We start from the raw sequence: 8095 nt of genomic DNA on the forward strand, positions 1-8095 counted from the left end.
ACTTAAAGAATGCCAGTTCACAATCTCAGTGGCTTTGGGTAACAAGGGCAATCAGGAGTATCACACTGGTAAAAAACCAATGTTAACTGAATGCCACAAAATCTGCTTTGAAAAAGGCCTGTATTGGAAGCTGTGTTCCTTCAGACCTTGAAAAACACCCTTGAGAGAAATGTCAGCCAAACACTTCAAGTAACATAAATGAAAGCAAGGCTGGGAATGCCAGTTTATGTCCTGAGTATGAAGCAGGCTTTTATAATCCTGTTGTCTCTATGCTTTTGTTCATTATTCTCCTGCATTATTTTTTTCTGAAATGTCACCATAAACACAACCATAACAGCTCTTCTGGCTGCCGAAGTCTGTTTGGCATGCTTGACTCTGGAGTATCTATAGTTACTCAGAGGGAGCTACTTAGCAGTTGAATCTTTCTGAGAGAAGAAAACTGCGTGAGAAGTATATTAATGGTATGGAAACATGAAGACAGTATTTCTGTGTAACAGGAGCTGAACTGTCTTCCCCTGCTCTGTGTACTGTAGGTCTTCAGACAGACACTTTTGCTGTTCTGGGCTCACTAGCAATTAAATAACAGTAAATTAAACTGTGCCAGAGAACACTTACTGGCAATGACGTTTGTTCTTTTATGTTTTTACACATGGAAAGCAGTCCCCATCATGGCTGTGGTTCAGGTCAGCTAACATTTCCTCCTCAGATTATCAGGTACCTTTGGCAAGAACATTCCCAACAGGACTATCCTGCTTTGAGGGCTTTCACTTTTCACCTGTGAAGGTGCAGCCATTCTAATTGCATTGCCAGGGAATGGTCCCAGGAACATGTCACTATTACTGCAGATGCAGCCTGCCTGGAGTAATCTAATCAGTTCTAGTACTCATTTATTTTGGTGCACTGGCACTCCTTTTAAGTTAAGAGCAGCTTAAATGTATGGATGATATTACCAGTGATAATTCTAGGCCATTTGTTCATCCAAGCAGGTGTTTGATTCATTAAGCCCTCAGTGCACGTATTCACTATAATGCACACAGATGGACTTGGTAGGTACCCAGCAATTAGGCTAACACAAAATTAAATGAAGATGCACTTGACTGTTGTGTGCATCCAGAGACAAGAGATAGTCCAAAGTAGGTCTTTAGTATCCTATTTTTAATTTTTTATTTCCATAAGGTGCCTAGAAGTATGTTATTTAGGAGACATGGTACCTTTTCTTAGGCAAAGCAAAATCCAGCAGTTTAATAATAAAGCTGAGTATAAAAATGCTCTGCATGTGTCAACTTACTAAGCCCTACTAAGCTGCTGTGAGGAAGGGTGGTATTTCTGAGAAGGATTTCTAGATGGAGGCATCAAAGCTGATAAGTCTGAAAGGATTTAAAGTAGGAGTAAAGTTAGAGCCATTAGTCCTGGTGCTGAACCCACCAGAAAACTAACCTCCTTTCACTTGGCAGTCCCAGCCCAGAACTTCTTCCCCGGATACCTGGGTTTGTAGGCTAGAGGGTGATAATTTTTATGCAAAGAGTTCTAATAAAGGTGGCTTGAGATAGTGTGAGTGCAGGAGCAGGTGTATCTTTCTGGGTCACAGCTTCATTGCAGAATTTTGCTTGTGTTGTTAGTTTTTTTTTTTCTTCTCCCTATCACATGTATGATCCATTTTTAGGAGCTGGTAAATGAAACAGCATGTTCTCTAGTATCCATCACTCCTGATGCAATAAAGCTTATTACTGATTATTAAGACTATACATCACATTGCAAGCTGTACAGTTTTGAAATAGTGTGTGCTCATATAAATCTTAGTGAAGTAATCTCTGAAAACATTAAACAAAAGCTATACAACTTGAATGTTTATCTTGAAAGTAGCTTTTATTTGAGAGTCTTCACAGGTTTTTGTCCTGTTATAAATTTTGATCTTTGATCTTGCCAAAAAAGACTTATAATCTCTTATTTCATGTCCAATGGGATGAGATCCTCAACAGTATGCAGTTAATATTAAGGAAGGTTTGACACAGAGATAGATGGAGAAGCATTTTTTTAAAGCTACATAGGACTTTTCCTATGGATTTTTTTTTATATTGGGCAATCCTGATAGCACTGGGAAGAGGTAATTCTCTCCAGAGCACCTGCACGTTATGCAGCTGCTTCACTGATTTCAGGGTGCTGCTTACTCATCCAAAGGCCATGTGCACTCAGAGAGAGACTGAGGACTATGGATATTTCATCCAGGGTATGTGCCAATTGTTGCAAGCAATAATGGCAGGCAAATTTCTATTGCTAACCAAGTCCATTGATGTTTTCTACCCTGGCAATGAACAGAAAGTCACCAGTTGCAGATGTGTCCATCCACTAATCCTCAGATGGAGAAGGAGAGTATTTGAAACAGAAATACCAGAGGTTAAAAAAGGAAGAAGAAAAATTTAAAGGGTTGTAAACATATCCAAGTCTGTCTGGGATAAACCTGTTCCTTGGAAGCACCTGGACCTTTGTGCTGCAGGCAGGGAAATGGAAGTGGGCCAGTGAAAATGGAGTGTGTCCTCTGTGATTAAGATGACCAAACATTTTCCTCTTGTGCTTCTGTCCTGGCAGGCTACTGGAGGCCCATCTGGGAGCCCTGAAGTTGCCTTCCAGAGCTTCTGATACTTGTTCAGGAAAGGTTCTGACATACTGAAAGATCTTCCATTTTTTAGGCTTTGGGCATCTTACGGGCACTGAGAAGGGAGAAAAGTTTTGCAATCATTTGTGCCTAGGCATGTGTGCGTGTTCTCTTGGAACTGCATGGTTATGGAGATTATGTATGCATCTTAAAAAGGTGGAACCTGAACTTCTTTCTTACAAAACCAGCAGACACTCATGTGAGAACTAATTTTATGGCAAGTGTTTTCCTTTTTAGTTCCCTCTGCAAAGTGGGAATTTCTCTGACACTTAGAGATTCACAACATTTTCAGTCCTAAACCTCATTCTTTTTAAGGTTTTTGATATGTTCTTTAGATATACTGTGTTTTGTTGATTTACAAGTGAAAAACACAGTGGGATTTACCATGGCATTGACTTCCATAAAGTACAACATGGCTTAAAGTCATAGGTAAGATTTTAAGGATTAAATGTCATAATTTACAGGCTTTTTATTACTTTTTAATTACTTTTTTTTTTTTTTCAGGTTTGGTGCTTTCCTTTAGGATCATAGGCTGTAGAAGAGGAAGGACCCTTCTGTTTATTAACCCCACTTTAATGTGCAATGGTGTCACATAATGCCACAGCCAAAATTTAATCAAATAGTGTCTTGATGTTGCTTCTCATGCAAATAGCATTGAATGCAGTTGGAACACACAGGAATATGGGACAGATCTAAGCCTTAATTTTCTATGAGTGTTTAACATAACAAAAGCTAACTGGTTGAGTAAACTGATGGAGAACCATGTGTTTAGTAAGAGGAGGGAGACAAAGAGCAAAGTCTTCCAGCATGCATCATGGTTCTGTACCGTTCAGCTCCAGTTTGTTGAAAACAGATACCTCCTACTTTACTAAGTCTAAAACTGCTTTTTAAAGGGACTGCTTGTAATAAATGCTTGTATTATATTAAGAATGAGTCTTCCTCTGGAAGAGGCATAAGGGAATATAAACTTTCACAGTGAAAGTTTATATTCCTCAGGGGAATGGGGCAAACTTTTTCTGACAGACATTACACTGAAAAGCGTGAAATAGGAGTTTCTGATGCAGATAGATAAGTCTTTGAAGAAATCCCTGAATGTACACAGCAAGGAAATTGAACTCTGGGGAGCTTAGATAGGGGCATTTTTTAGTTAGATCACATTACTTTCACATGTTATTTTTCTTTCAATAATACACATTAAGGTATAGGAACCCATTCCAGCTGAATGATACCAATAAAGTAAAAAAAAGCAGAGACATTTTAAAGTTCCTTATCTGTTCATATTAGCAAAATTAAGTATTTGCTGAGCTTGTATTGTTAAATATTAACTATTATATGATTTAATGAGTCATTATTGTATGTAATGACATTGAACTTGAGAGGTTTTTCGGCCCACTGGCTTAGCTGTGTACTTGTGTGCCACTTGAAACTTCAAACCAGATTCTCCTTTGTAATAAGGTCACTGACTTTTGCTAGGTTTTTGTGCTAGGGCATTTTGGGAGTAGCACAAATATCTCTGGAGGACACTGCACTGTGCCATTTCTGAACAAGGTTGGTGCTTATTAGCCTGGCCAAAGGGTTTTGCTTCCAGCTCTAAGCTTAACTTCACTGCAATAGCTGAGACAGATCTGCATTGCACTGCCTTGTGCTACGTAAACACAAGTCAACCATATTTGCACTGAGCTAAAACAATGTTTTAAAATTCCTTTCCATGCTAAGACGTATGTAGGCTTATTTACTTCAGTCTAAGATGTCTTCTATCACTTTAGGATATGTCTCTTGCTGGGGCAAGCTAAGGCAATATAAAATTATTTAAAGCTACACACACACACACACACACACACACACACGTATGCATTAAGCTTTGTGGCCACTTGCCTAAAGTGTTTTTTAAACCAATTTAGTTAAATGGGTACAATCTTTGTGTTTTGACAGGCAGAGAGATCCTGGTGCTTTGAAGTCAGCTGGACCTTTGCCAGCATAGTCAGGATTATTTGTAAAATCTTTAAACTGTGCCAGTGCTGGGAATTGTCATATAGAGAAAAGAAGTTACAGTCTCAAGAGCTTATCTGTAAACTGAAAGAAGGATCTGAATGAACATTATCAATGAGCAACTTGTGTCTTTACAGTAATTAAAATCTGTAATAATTTGGTGGACTCATTTCAAAATTCACTAAGTCAGTGAACTCCTCCAAGCATTGCTTTCTTATGAGTGTCTGATAAAACCAATCCAAATTCCTAGAACAGAGAAAAAAATAAATCTAAATCCCCAACCTCAAGAAAATAAAACTAATCAAACTTTATGGAAAAAACCCAACAAAACAAAATAAGCCATCTGCCAGTAAATCACTGATCTGGATGTAGATAAACCACAGAGCAAGAATAAAATATTCATAGCAATTAGTGGTATAGACAGAATAGAAACCTCCTCTTTGCACTCGCCGTTGTTATGGTGATTCTTCCTCCAAACACTCTCTCCTCCCCCCAGATGACATTGGCTTTCTCTGTAGCTTTCCATCTGGCTCTTGCTTTCTTGTTTATCCCAATGAAATTAGCTTGACTGCTCATTTGTCACCTTGGAGGTGTAGTCACTGTGAACATGTGCGGTGCGAGAGAGCAGGACAAGCAGATGGTACTTGAGAACAGATAAACAGACAGATGCATTAAAGAGACAGCAAAATTGTTGGTATGAAATAGCATCTGGAAGATGATGAATTGGGTTTGTTTGGTGAGGCATGGCCAACTCCTGCATGCTAAGAAGTGTCTCTCCCTCCTCCTTGTTTTCTTTTAGGCTGCTGGCACAACACGGGGGGCTCTCCAGATTGCCGAGGTTCATAGATAACAAAAATCAGGGGTACCATGTTTCATCAGTACAGTGAGGTTTCATGTAAATTGCTGGAAAATGTGACACATTTTCCTGGCTTCTTCTCCTTAACGAGACGAAAAACACAGCTCCACAAATCTGCACAGATCACTTCTGTAATTAATGTCTGCTTTTTGTCCTAGAAGTAGCTCAACTCACTTTGCCATTTATGATTTCTATGGTATCTTCTTTACCTGTAATAAGTATGTGCATAGGAAAAATTATAATTTAATTATAGATTCATGTAACTGCCTTAAATGCAGAGTTAGTCTAGATTTATGCCAGCGATCAAAATCTCTTGTCCAGAAACAATGAGAGTTATCCTAGAAAAACTGTGAGGAATTAAAAACACAAGCAGAGGGACAGCATAGATGCAGACAGAGCAAGAGAAATAAGAATCATCATCTATAAATATGTGACCTAGTTGGCCCTATCCACTAGACCAAAAACAATCTTTCGGCCAAATGAGATTTTTTAAGATGATGAATATGGCATGTTTATGTGTAAGGCACAGGAAAAGTACCTATTGAAAAGGATAAAAAGATATTGAGACAAAAGCAGGGTAATATTTACTTTCAGAAATCAGAACTATGTTTGTATTAGTTGCTGAGGTCAAATTTCTGTTTATGAAACATGAGTGGAGTGGGGTTGGATACTAAGGTCCAACACCTAACAAACTTTACTCCATGGAGATTTTTACAGCAGGATTGTCAAGTTGCAGCTGTCTAGACTTATACACAAACTGTCACACACACATACACATAACCTGGATTAATGAAAAGACAATTGTTTAAAAAGGCTGATGGTGGCAAAGGAGCCCACTTCCACTCCCTGTGCACTGCCAAGAGGAAGGGGTGGGATGGAGCTAGGTGGAAGAGCAGGTGGAGGGTCAGCACACATTTCAGAGCAGTGTTTCATGTGCTCAGAACAGAAGTGGAATTGCAAAGGGAATATTCTCATTTAATCTTAATTTGTCATCTCAGGGATAAGTATATGCTGCTTCTCTGACCTCAACATGACACACAAAGTGCAGACTAAAGATTGTTGAAGTGCAGCTTTTATCCCTTTGACTGATTAGTTTCTTGTCTTTGTTTCAGATTTCAGGGAACTAAAGTGGATTTGTCTACATTTGAGCCAGACTGGTTCCTGTTTCCCTGGCATGAAATAGATTCCTTGTCCATTTTTTACTGGAAAGAAAAGATTTTGCTGCATGAGAAATGCTTGTTTTCTTGTTGCAAAATGTATCTCTGATATAATAACTGATGTATGCAGCAATTAGATATACTCGATTTGAGGCTATTCTGTTGGTTCAGAGACAGCACCTTGGCACCCTGGACACCTTGAGTGCCAGATGGATTATTTTTGGCCTCACATCAGTGTTGCATAGTGTGTCATTCCACCAAGTCTCGTTCACATTGTCAGGTACAAGCATATTCAAAACACTGACATATCTCAGTCACTCACACCATAAGATGTGGCATTACTCTCTGTGTTACAGCAGGAACTACAGATGAAAGGTAGAATCGAGCCTCCCATCATGCCCACTCAGAAGCTGAGTTACGTACTGTCCTTGTTACCCTCACTCTGTGCTTGGAAAATGAAGCAGAGCAACTCCTGTCTCCCTGAGATGCTGGTTTAGATCAGACCTGGTGTTCTCACAATGCTCCTGACACAATCCGTGCTGAGGGGAGGAACTGAAGAGAACCCTTCCATTTCTCTTTATTTTGCAGAGAAATTTTGTGGCAAACATTTGTGAGCTAAGTTAAGAGTTGTTAAGAGCCTCGGTTTGCAGATGTATTAGGAGAATCCTACCTCTGAGTAACCATGTTTATGTTATGTATGTTTAAAATTCGTATACCAGAAATGAACTGTTTGGTGAAAGTGTTGTAACTGAATGATGGGAGGCCAGTATGCTTCAGATGTCTGGTACACAAATGAAAAAAGGAAACTAAGGAAGTTAAATCCAAAGTTTGTTTTAAAATGCAAATGTAGTCAAGTTATCTTGAAATTCCAGTTTGTTTCTTTCTAGAAAGGGAGTGGCATATAGAGATGTTTTTCATACACAGCACACACTTATTTCCTTTGTAAAACAGAGATTTAAAAAGTTAAAAAAATAATGTTGCATTAAAGGGATTTGCATATATCACAGTTGCCTAAGTAGGTTTACTGGTTTGCAAATAGCAAATAAGATCACCTAGCACTCAGGCAATGAGAAGCACTGGACACTGGCACCACAGTAGAATCATTATGTTGATGCATTTCATTTTATAAATGAAATGATGGGCTTTTAGTTTTAGGGCCTTTTTTTTCCCCAAGGAATTACAAGGACAGATTAAATGGGGTGGAAAGAAGCAAGGAAATGTTCAGGAAGAATACTCCTTCAATCACAGTTTGCTGCAGGGTTTAAAATTATATCCAGGATTTCCAATATTCTGTCAGACCTTCTAGGAGAAATGGACTTCATCTTCTAGAATGAATATCTATATTCATATAGAAATATCTAATTAATACAAATACTCTTATCTTTGTAATGTGCACAAAAGCTATTTCAGTATGAATTTAGAATTTTAATCCCCAATAAA

Source organism: Apus apus, chromosome 2 (genome assembly GCF_020740795.1).
Source record: "Apus apus isolate bApuApu2 chromosome 2, bApuApu2.pri.cur, whole genome shotgun sequence".
NCBI classification, from domain to species: Eukaryota; Metazoa; Chordata; class Aves; order Apodiformes; family Apodidae; genus Apus; species Apus apus.